This window comes from Syzygium oleosum, unplaced genomic scaffold (assembly GCF_021117445.2).
Source record: "Syzygium oleosum isolate NSW1041296 unplaced genomic scaffold, Sole_v2.1 Sole_v2.05, whole genome shotgun sequence".
Lineage (NCBI taxonomy): Eukaryota > Viridiplantae > Streptophyta > Magnoliopsida > Myrtales > Myrtaceae > Syzygium > Syzygium oleosum.
In genome coordinates this window covers 307,239-319,935 of record NW_026607489.1, presented here as the reverse complement: position 1 = coordinate 319,935, position 12,697 = coordinate 307,239, and the positions used below count along the sequence as shown (strand labels likewise).

The window sequence follows — 12,697 nt, the reverse complement described above, 5'->3', positions numbered from 1 at the left end:
TGCTCAGTTGTTGGACTTGTGCGTAGGAGTTGAGTCAACACGGTTTAATACTTGAGCTCGATTCAACTTGAATATTCAAGGCTCGATAATCAACCAGAACTAGATTGTTTACTGAACCAGAACTTTTTATCTTCCATACCCCTAAAACTCATGGGTTTTGTGCTACATTATTGATGACTTTGCCTCAGTTTCAATTTTTATTTTGGGAATGCTTTAAAATCCTTTCTAAGTTAGTTTACTTTGAATCTTCAACTGTAATTCTTCTTCTTTGCTCTATAATTTTGCTTCTACTTTTAATATTAAACATGCTTCTTTCAATGATATTTCTGAAGATGATATAAGCTTGCGATATATGCTTGCTTGTACAATATGATATGCGGATGTTCTCTTTCAATTTTCTTCGTGCATTTTGTTTTATTGATAGTTTTTTAACATTAGATAGATGTGATCTTGACATCAAATCTTCTATGCTTGAATTGGTACACCATATGATATGGCTCATTTGATGCTCAACAAGTTAAGGTTAAATGGCATCCCACAAAGAGGCATTTATTGCGAAGTGGACCGAGCCGTTAACCAATCTACTTGTAAGCTTGTCGGTAGAAGAGGTGAAAAAGGGAAATCGCACCACCTCTACCTACAACAAAGCAGGGTGGAATAACATACTTACCGAATTCAATAAACAAACAGCACTTTAGTTTAGTGTAGTTCAGTTGAAGAACAAGGTAAACAAACTGATGAGACAATATGATAGTTTTAAGAATCTTCTTTCACAATCTGGATTTGGATGGGATAATATTAACAAAATGGTTTCTATGGAGGATCCAAGTGTATGGGAGTCTCACATCAAGGTATCACTTTACTTGGGTCATTTTGTTCGTATTGTGCATGTAAGCTTCAATTATGTTGCTGACGTATGTCACTATTGTGAAAATTGCAGGATAACAACGAATGGGGTAAATTCTGGAAGAATGGATTTCCTTAGTATCCCGATCTATGTATTGTGTTCAGTGATACATATGCTACTGGGGAGTATGCAGCAGAAAATGCAAAATACTTAGTGGTGTCGAAGGGGAAAGACAATGGTGTTGGTGGTGACAATGGTGGTGGCGGTGGCAATGGTGGTGGCGTTGCGGTAGGTGATCCAGAGGAACTTAGTGAACATCCTAATGATGAGGGAGTCTTTGCACCTGACATGCCTGCCACACTAGTTTATGAGAAGCACAAATTGGATATAACTTCAAATTCCAAAAAGAGGAGAAAGAGTAACACATATGATGTTTTCGGCACCTTCAAAGCCATTCAAGATATGATAAAATCTAGGGCAAAAGTACACCACAAGTGCCATAACTTGTCTACGGCGATCACTTTGGTGCCATAACTTTTTTTCGGATCACTTTGGTGCCAAGTCGGAGGAAAAGAGATCACTTTAGTGCCAATTTGGCCGGAAATCCGACGTGGCATTTTTTATTAATTTTTGACGCCGACGTGGCTCGCCGGAGGCTGAGTCAACGTGTACAGTCAGTATTTTTTATTTTAAATAATTTTTTTCCAGCGTGTACAATCAGCATTTTTAATTTTAAATATTTTTTTTCCTTTTTTTTTTCTTCTTTCCTTTTTCTTTTCTTTTCTTTTTTTTCTTTTCTCCCCTCGCCGGCCGGTTGCCGGTGGCTGGCCGGCCACCGGCGAAGCCCGGGAAGGGCTGGACAAGGCTTGCCCATGGCCGGCGAGGGTCGCCCTCGCCAGATCTGGGCGAGGCAACCCTCGCCGGCGATAGGCAAGGCCGCCCCTTGCCGGATCTGGCGAGGGTCGCCCTCGCCAGATCCGGCGAGGGCAACCCTCGCCGGCGTAGGGCGAGGGAAGCCCTTGCCTGGGCGGGCGAGGGTCGCCCACGCCCGACTCAGACGAGGGCGACCCTCGCCCGCCCAGGCGAGGGCTTCCTTCGCCCGATGCCGGCGAGGGCCCGCCTTGCCTGTCGCCGGCGAGGGTCGCCTCGCCCAGATCTGGTGAGGCCGCCCCTCGCCGGCCATGGGCAAGCCTTGCCCAGCCCTTCTCGGGCTTCGCCGGTGGCCGGCCGGCCACCGGCTACTGGCCGGCGAGGGGAGAAAAGAAAAGAAAAAGGAAAGAAGAAAAAAAAGGAAAAAAATATTTAAAATTGAAAATGCTGACTGTATAAGCTGACTTAGTCTCCGGCGAGCCACGTCGGCGTCAAAAATTAATAAAAAATGACATGTCGGATTTCCGGCCAAATTGGCACTAAAGTTATCTCTTTTCCTCCGACTTGGCACCAAAGTGATCCGAAAAAAAGTTATGGCACCAAAGTGATCGCCGTACACAAGTTATGGCACTTGTGGTGTACTTTTCCCTAAAATCTAGTACGGGTCAATCAACAAGTGGCTCCATCACCTTACATGCCCCACCACCCGAAGACGCCTGCTCCATAGGAGTTGTGGTTGCTGTCCTAAATGGCATGCCTGACTTAAAGTAGAATCTTTACAACAAGATTATGAACCAGGTATGCCTTAATGCCACTTGGAGAAAGACTTTCATCATATCCTTACTTGAAAGGAGACGTGATCTTCTTGAATCTCTTTAAGTAGATATCGAGAAATATGCTTTGATTTATTGGCTTCTTTGTCACTCTATGACTTATGTACTTGAGATGCTTTGTTTATTATTATTATTATGCAACTATGATGACGTTGTGGCTATTGTTGATTGCTATTGGATTCCGTACTTATTTGTTGTGTTTATATTCTTAGTTCGTGTGATGGCATTGGTCATATGGAAGGGGGGGTGAAAGTAGCGTGAGTATTGATCAAGTAGCATCAGTTGAATTAGTTGAACAGGGCTTTGATGATTTTGAACTTGATACACTAATAGCATGGTTGTGCACTGTTGCATTGGATATGTCCATGCAAACGAGAGAACCTATTAGGGACAGCGTATTGTCAGGACCGGAATGGGTAAGGGAGGTTCTTTATGAACATTCAGATAAAGTATATTAAGCTTTTAGAATGGAGAGACATGTCTTTCTCAATCTTTGTTAATTTTATGAAGGCAAGAGGTTGGTTGGAAGATAGTCGATATATTAGGGTGGATGAACAGGTTGGCATCTTCTTATCTATGATTTGTCATAAGAACTCAAATAGAGATTTATGTAAGAGATTCCAACATTCGGGACAAACTATCAACAAGTACTTCGCTATAGTGTTGCAGGCAGTTCTCAAACTGGCAAGAGAGATTATCGTACCACCTTCCTTTAACGTTATCCCAGAGGAGATTCTTATGGATCCTACCCACAAACGTTACTTTAAGGTAGAATTTTCATACATTCCTTTGCACCATCAGTTTTATTTTGTTGATGATGTTGTACAATACTAGTATTTGCTAAAATGATAGGGCTGCGTAGGCGCTATTGATGGCACCCATGTTCATGCCTCTATACCTATGTCGAAACATATCCCATTTAGAGGCAGGAAAGGAATTATCACTCAAAATGTGATGTGTGTTTGTTTGTTTGTTATTAAATTTACTTTGATGTATGCTGGTTGGGAAGGCTCTGTGAACGATTGTCGGGTCCTATTGGCAACACTCGAGACTTCTCGCTTGGAATTTCCTCGACCGCCACTAGGTATTTGGGATAAATTTATTTATAACTGTATTTCAGTTGCAAATCATGACCAACTTATGAATACCTTGTGATAGGCAAATACTGCGTGGTAGATTCTGATTATGCTGTAGCTATGGGATTTTTTACTCCTTTCAAAGGCGAACGGTACCATCTAAATGACTATAGGGGTAGAGTGAGACGACCAACAACAGTAAGAGAATTTGCATTCTTCACTAAGGAATTTCATTGAGAGATCATTTGCGGCATTAAGAATCGCTGCTTTATTTTGAAACACATGCCTCAATTTACAATTCGAAAGTAAGCACGTATTGTAATTGCTTGTTGTGCTATCCATAATTACATCCATGATCAAAACAAGATGGATAGGAACTTTTCCCTATATAGTGATCCGGAGTACCCGTTTGGACCTTCACAAGATGAGGTTATAGACGATACATTGATCGGGGAGGGAACCGAGATCAACATGCTTAGGAAAAATATTGCCAACAAGATGGCAAGAAATCATAATATGACGGAGATTCCATGAAATTCTGTTTTCAACTTTTGTAATGTATATTATTTTGTATTTGAGGATTTCCTATGTTAGCTCTTGTAATGAGATATGGTATTTGGGGATCTCCTATGTTTGCTCTTGTAATATGATGTGGTATTTGGTATTTAGTAGAGTTCGAGGATTTGTCATTCTTTCTTTGAGATGAGTAAACTTTTAGAACCTTTTATCTTTGTTGCTTTAAATATAAGTATGAAATTGAAGGAGCATCACAAATGCATTTACGTGCTTGTTCTTGTTTAGTCTGCATTAGGCAATGTGAGATGGTCCTACTTACTCTCAGTGGCCTTATTTGGGAACTGTTACTCATCTCTATCCCCATTCGATCAAGGCTTGCATGTTCTCTATAAACTCTCAAATGGAAGCTGAAGTTCCATCTTCCCTTGCGAGGAAGAAACTTCATTCGAAGAAGTCATAGGATATGCTTGTCTTGTTCTTGTCTTTGGTCGGATTTGCGAGAGGGGCAAGGAGGAAACTTCTACTTCACCGAGTTGATCCGATAAAGTGGTTTCCGAATGTCAATTGGCCTCAGCCGATCAGTTATGAGTCCCCTGCCCTGTGCAAACGTTGCAAGTCTTCGACTCAGGGGAGACTTCAGATGTATGCTCTTTTTGCTGGTATACTGAAGAATGTGTGATTCGTGAGAACAAAACTTAATAGTCAGTGATTTCTTAGTTGGACATTTTTCGCAAAGACATTTCAAGAGATTTGGTGCAACGAGGGAGTTTTCACTTTTTCTTTTTTGGCATCAAATTTGCTCTAATAGAAATTTTGGAAATAGAAATTTGGATTAATACCACGAAAAATCCCAAACTAGTACACCTGTGACAATTTTACCCTAAACTAATTTTTTCACCATAAAAAACCCCAAACTGGTACACCTGTGACAAATTTACCTTAAACTATTTTTTTGACTACCAAAAACCCCATATTAGTACACTTGTGACAATTTTACCTCGACCTAAATTTTTTACTACCAAAACCCAAATTAGTACACCCGTGACAATATTACACCAAACTAATTTTTTGACCAATAAAAACCCCAAATTGGTATATTTGTGACAAATTTACCCTCTGCTACTGTTTGTTAAATTTGATTAATATCACGAAAAATCACAAATTGATAAATTTGTGACAAGCAGAGGGGTAAAACCCCAAACTAGTACACCTGCCAACTATCACGTGCCATCAAACTTAGCAATTTGATAGTAAAATTTAATGGAAACTAACGAAGGGTAAATTTGTCACAGATGTATCAGTTTGGGATTTTTGATTGTTAAAAAATTAGTTCGCAATAAAATTGTCATAGGTGTACCAGTGTAGGGTTTTTAGTGGTTAAAAAAAATAGTTCGGGGTAAAATTGTCATAGGTGTACCAGTTTGGGGTTTTTTATAGTCAAAAAAATAGTTTATGGTAAATTTGTCATATGTGTACCGATTTTGGGTTTTCGTAGTATTAACCCTAGAAATTTTGGATTGTTACCAAACGAATTTCTGTTCTAGGAAATAGAGATTTATGCTATTATCAAATGAATTTCTGTTATAAAAATAGAAATTTTGGGTCGTTATTAAACGCGCTTCTCTGTTCAAAAACTCGTCCATGGATCAGAAATAGAAATCTATTTCTAGCCAAAAATTTATTTCTGAAATAGAATGATTATCATTCTCGCGCATTAAGATAATTGTACTTGCAAAGTCTTAGGCTCCCACTACCTTGCTGTCAAAAACCTCATTAATGGTGAATATTGCTTTTTAATTTTTGTTGGAGTTTATTCTTATATTGTTCTACTTGTCAGTTTTCTCTATTTCCTCTTTTCTTTTTCTTCTAAATTTTCAAATTCTTTTTTTCAAATTCTTTTTCAGGTTGGTGACCACGTATTCCTTAAAAGTGTTTGTATTGCATTGACATAGTCATATAGATCTCTCCTAATTCTAAATATAACTTCAATGTTCCACCTAAGCAATTGTCGAATGGAGATATATAGAACTATAGTTGTTGGATAGGTAAAATTAGGGGTGAGCATATCAGACCAACCAAACCGGGAACCGCCCGGATTGGACCGAACTGAACTGAACCGGCCGGTTCTGGGCGATTCCTAGGGGCGTCGGTCCGGTTTTCGGTTCCAAGGGAAACCAAACCAGACCAAACCGGATCGACAGATCGGACTTACTGTATTTTCTTTTTTAATTTTTCTAATTTCTTAAAAACAGAGCAAACCCTAAAATAGCAGCAAGTCCAAATCTCCTCTGCACACGTCGCAAAAGTCTCTGTCTTTCCATTCCTTCACGTCTCGCTCGAGTCTCTATCAAGTGGCTCGACACTCTTTCGCCATGAAAGTTTCTCATTCTTCTTGGCTCTCTCTTAGACATCCCTCCCTCGCCGACCATGAGACCTCTGTTGAACCCTCTGGTGGCCGATTTGAGCTCCAGAAAAGAGAAGACACGCAGATCGTTGGCGCGGCGCTAGGTCAAGAGCTCGAAGAAGGCCACAAAGTCGCCGAAGTCCCTGGAATTGGAGTCGAACTCGGACCGCCTAGTGCCAGCGGTGCTAGAGGTGACGCTGAAGGAGCGGGCCCACAACACCTTGAAAGCCTTGGAGACTATGCCGTCATCGTCTTCTCGTCTCTCGCCATTGGTGAAGTGGAAGCACTTCATCTCCTCCCTCTCGCTTGCAGTCGCAGGCACAACAACAATGCAGAGAGAGAGAGAAAGAGAGGGAGAGAGTCAAAGCAGGTGGGAGAGGGAAAGATTTACCTTCAGAATGCTGAAATTTGGAGGCGGAATTGCCAAAGTGACCGGTCCACTCCCTGATCCCAAAAACTTGGAACTTGTCATCCCGATCCATTTCTGATTCCTAGGTGGGATCGGACCGGACCGGGTATCGATCACTCTTAGGTAAAATGTAACTTTGGGACTGAGATTGGAGATAACTTCACTAGGCCTAGCTTTGGTGACGGGTCGAAGCTTCTGGTCTTCTCTTGGTTAGAAAACTAGACACCAGAATGATAGGTTGCTTTTGTACTAATATTTGTACCGTCTCTTCAACGGGCATAATGAATTTTAAGGTGTGTTTGTTTTGGAAAAAAATTTCATAATAAAATAATTTTTTTTGGGAAATCAATTTTCAGGAAAATATTTGGCATAATGAATTTTAACGTGTGTTTGTTTTGGAAAAAAATTTCATAATAAAATAAATTTTTTTGGGAAATCATTTTTCAGGAAAATATTCTCCTTTTCAGATTAGAGAATTCATTTTCCTAATTTTAAACAAGCATTTATATTTTTTATAACAAATTTTTTTCATTGACTGATCATTTTTAGTAGACCAAACGTGTGAAAGTTCATAAACTAATTTGCAAAAAAAATTCTCACTCAAAAAAATACACCCTTAAAAATATGGAAATTTGAAAATAGAAAAAACATATAAAAGGAATGTAGATTTTGCTGTCTATCAGCGTATAAATGCTCATAAATTGGATGATGTCATTTGTCTTTATAACGTCGAGCATAAAAATTAATCCATGAAAGTAGTTTTCCGATGAAAATATGCATATATTGAATGCAAGTAACTTAAATGAAAAGCGTCATGTTGAGTATTTGTTAACCACATTCAATGTGAGATAACTCAGTTTACATGTTTACTGGATTGATTGCTTAAAACTGTATCAAAACACTCGTTAATAGAACACAAACAGAAAGTGCATATACATCGCCATCTTGACATTACTCACGTAGCATCACCTATGTGCAAAAGTCCTAATACAAACAATCTTAAAATGAAAAATATTTTGTCTACTAGTAAAATGAAAGTAACTTTAAAAAAAATTTATTTGTGTGTCAATGTCCTCACTCTGCTTCCAATCTAGAAGCATGAGAAATCTGACACAGTACGTGATAAGTTTCAAGATAACGATTTTGTTTATTTTCTATTTTGTAAGGATTTTAGAAATATATATTATTATTTTAGAGATTTAAGTATTTTCTTTTCTTTATGAGTTATCAATTAGATTATAAACTATAGACAATATTCTAAGAGATTCCAATTATTTTTTCTGAATAGTTTTCTAATTGTTTTTTTATTATTGACACCTGATTTTTGGTTGACATTTTGAGCAATATCAGTAATTCAAGTAAAAGCGACCATTTAAGTATTTTTTTTGGGTTAATACCACGAAAAATCTCAAACTGGTACACTTGTGATAATTTTATCCCAAACTAATTTTTTAACCATAAAAAATCTCAAATTGGTACACCTGTGACAAATTTACTCTGAGTTTATTTTCGTTAAATTTTACTGTCAAATTACTTTGTTAAATGACACTCAGTAGTTGACTGATGTGCCGGTTTTATGTTTTACCCTCCGTTTGTCACATGTGTATCAGTCTGTGATTTTTTGTGGTATTAATCCAATTTAACAGAAAATAACGGAGGGTAAATTTGTCACAAATGTACAAGTTTAAGATTTTTAGTGATTAAAATATTAGTTTGGGGTAAATATGTCACATGCGTACCAGTTTGAGGTTTTTTGTGGTCAAAAAATTAGTTTGGGGTAAAATTGTCACAAGTGTACAAGTTTGGGGTTTTTGTGGTATTAACTCTTTTTTTTTTAGGGATGTGTCCTAAAGTCTTAAAACTTGTCATGAAAGTGCAATTGAGTCCTAAAACTTTCAAAAAGTGTAATCAAGTCTTAAAACTTGTCACAAAAGTACAATTGAGTCCTAAAACTTTCAAAAAGTATAATCAAGTCATAAAACTTGTCAAGTTAATGTAATTAAGTCATTCCATCAACTTTATCCAACTTTTTATTTGTCAGAACTCCGTCCAATTTAACAAATGAAAAATGATACAAATTTTATGATTTGATAGTACTTTTTTGAAAAGTTTAGAACCGAATTGCACTTTTTGAAAATTTTAGGACTCGATTGCACTTTTGTGACAAGTTTTAGGACTTCTTGTGCACTTATCCCTTTTTCTAATTAAAAGTATGACTACATAAAACCAAGTGAAAAATATGAAAATAATAATAATAATAATAATAATAATAAGGGGAGATATTTATTTGGTCTGGTCTCCAAACACATCATTTTGGCCCATAAAACTTCAAAGAAGCCCATGCGGAAAAACCCAAGCGGAACCCATTTTATGCGGCTATTAACCTTGATGCATGGAATCAGCCCATTTTGTTCATTCGGCCCAATCAAATGAGAAGGCAACTAATGAAAAGGCCATAAAAGACGGGTTTAGAGGTAATGTCAAAGGCGGACAGACAATCCCCAAATGGCTCAGGTTCCCCCAAATCCTTACTTTGCACAATGTTGGAAAATCAATTGGAATAAATTTTTTAACGAGGTTCAACTTAACTAGGAGTCTCCACTAGCTTATTGGGGCCGGCTAGGAGCCAAGTGAGGCATGAGAGGACAACTCACTTCCTTTACAACTATAAATCTAGGGATGGGGACTTGATTACACTAATTGTTTAACATGTGCCATTTCAGTACCTTAACTTTATTGATTTGTTGACTAATTGATTCATGCAATTTTTGATCATTTTATTAACCTATGCCACTAAATAATGTTCGTGCGTGAGTGCGCAATCAAGGAAAAGTAAACAATCGCAATAAATGCTATAAAAGTAAAGTGTATAAAGTAAACTCAAAAAAACACCAAGCAAAGAATACACGTGGCTTTGTGATTAAGTCCTGGGACAGCAACTCTCATGAGCTAAATTCAAATTGAGTACGATTCTTTTTTTGGACTAGTATGTAAAGGATTGAGTGTATGGATAAGTGTTTGCTGGGATGTATACGATGGAATGTGTTGTTGCTTTCTATAAAAATGGGAACTTACTGGAATTGTGGAGTTGAGGCTAAATGGAAGTGTATTATGAACGAATTGAAGTTGGAATAGATTAAGCTCACCACCAAAGCCTAAATGAACAATTCACCGGTCAAGGATAAAAGAACTTAAGGCTCACCACCATACAAATGGATAAAGAACCGAAATTTGAAGGAAATTGCTCACTTAAAGAGAAAATATCATGTATTACAAATCAGGTCTACCTTCCATATGAATTACATCTCTATTTATAGCTAAACTAGGAAATTGTACTAACACTTTGATAATAAATAACCACACACTCTACATTCTGACATCTCGGCCTAGTAATGAAGACTTACTGATATTATTGCAATAAAGACTCTTTGACATTCTAACTTTACATTAAAGACAAGAAGACAAACTGAGCACACGCTACCTTCTTACACTTCAGTCTAGTAATGATGACTAGCTCCCACTCTTTCAAACTTGCAATAAAGGCTTTTTAATGTAAGAAGATAAACCGAGTACACTAAAGCATTAAAAGACACAAGAAGATAAACTGAGCACATTAAACAAGGGGAACACATTAATTGCCTCTTCAACCTTGCATTTGAGCCACCAACCATCAACAAATGCTATCTTAAGTGCTCTAGATCCATTGAATCATGTTGAGGATGAATTTGCTATGTGCTTCCGTGATTGATAAGTTGGCTTGATTGATTGATTAAGCTTGAGTTGGGATGACAATGTAATCATTGGATGATTTAAGTTTTGATGCTCTCACATCAGAAGACAATTCCTTACATAAATGATCAATCTAGAATACTCATATTTAAACTAGACGCATGTTAAATAACTAAGATTAAGCTAAGTCTAATGCTAAAACTTAACAACTTAATAAAGGCCTATTTCTAAGCTATTTTTTTTCCAATTTTTTTTTAAATTTTTTTATATTCCGGTAAATAGGGGACTCGGGCTGGGCTCTTGGGCCTGGTCCGAATAATGGGATGACATGGTATCACGGGTTTGGGCCACAGATACCAATTTTCTCTTATAGTGGGCCTTTTCAATTGAGCTAAGACTTCCGACCAAAAAATAATTGAGCTAAAACCCACTTGAAACAAACCCCATAATGTGAATTTTGATTTTGAGAATTTTATGGGTTGGTTGGTCCTGGTGAATCGACTTTTCTATTACTAAGGTAGCTCTAATCGCAATAAGGTAAAAGTTTTCCTGTCAGCTTGCCAGCCAGTAGTGTACCTCCGATCTTTCATTCAGTATGCACGAGACTGGAAGCAAACCGGTAAGCTTTATGACTTGAAGATGTAGTCTTGCAAGCCAAACGTTCCTCTCCCTATGGTAGAGCTACTGCGTTCCAACTAGTGAGTCTATTAGGGATTAGTGGCTATGAGTTGAAGAGTGGATTAGTTTTTACGCGAGACGTGATAAGCTTTAGTATTATATGATTTATTTTTTTTCCATTGTTTTAAGATTACAAAATTTTTTACGTAATTATCTTGAAGATTTGAATAATTTAATTTACTTTTATTTGTTAACTAATTAGGTTTTAGATTTGCTATGTCAAAGTAAATATGTCACCAATCAAATGTTAAACGTGTAAAAAGTTTTTCACATTAGCAGTGGACCTAATAAAAAAATTCATTATATTTCAAGAGATTTTCTCTGCTTTTTTTTTTCTAATAGTTTTCTAAATTCTCATTTATTAGAATATCTTTAGAATTTTTCGGCCACATTCATAGTATTATCTTTCGAACCAGCTTTTGACATAATTTTGTAGAATACAGTTTGAGAGAGTTTGCACTGAGTTGTGCTTGTAAGCGTGTTAGCGCACGTCTGTGTATTTTGTGAGTTGTACTCGTGTTTATCCTCATTTTTGCTACGTGGATAAATGAGAATTGCAATTTGCAACATGAGTAAAACTGACAAAACATGCACAAAGAGTAATCGAGGAAAAACTCTCAATTTTATCAAAATTCAAAAGGTAGACCGAATATAAGTAAATTCATTGATAAAACTACTTAGAAAAGTAAATAAAATCTCTTAAGATATTATCTAGATTCCATAATCTAATTAGAAAACTCATAAAGAAATAAAATTACCTAAATCTATGAGATTTCCAAATTCCCGAAAATAAATTAAACCATGACGTTGAATCTTATCGAGCTAATTTGATGTGATCAATTCACCTCACCATTGCTCGTAAGCCGTAATCTTTTTTTCCTTTTTGTTTCTTCCTGTTCCGTTCATTAATTTTTTTGTTCTCTTTTTTTCTTTCTAAATCGATTTTCATAATGAGCAATGACGAGCTGACATTTGATGATGCTGCGACATTGCACTGCAAATTCGAAGGGTGAACACTAAATTTGAAAGGTGGTTTTAAATGAAATATAGATAAATAAATATAAATATAGACATACATAGATTAATTTCGATCACTGATTAAAATCAGTGAACAATAAAAGAAGGAAATAAACTTTATGATACAGATAGAAAATAATCAAAGTTTTAAATGAGTTACACTCTTATTTTTCAAAAGAAAAAAAATGAGATCTCATTGCAAATCTAAGAAAAATGAATATCGAATGAACTAGTAATTGCATGAACCATGTAAAATGATAAATTAATCAAAATTAAAATTACTATTATAATTGTGTAAAAACAATACAAGTTCGATGG

General features: G+C 36.7%; 1 pseudogene; it reads left to right on the top strand.

Moving 5' to 3' along the window:
* Positions 1 to 527: 527 nt before the first annotated feature.
* On the top strand, positions 528 to 2,596 carry LOC130138173 (uncharacterized; annotated as a pseudogene).
* Positions 2,597 to 12,697: the final 10,101 nt, after the last annotated feature.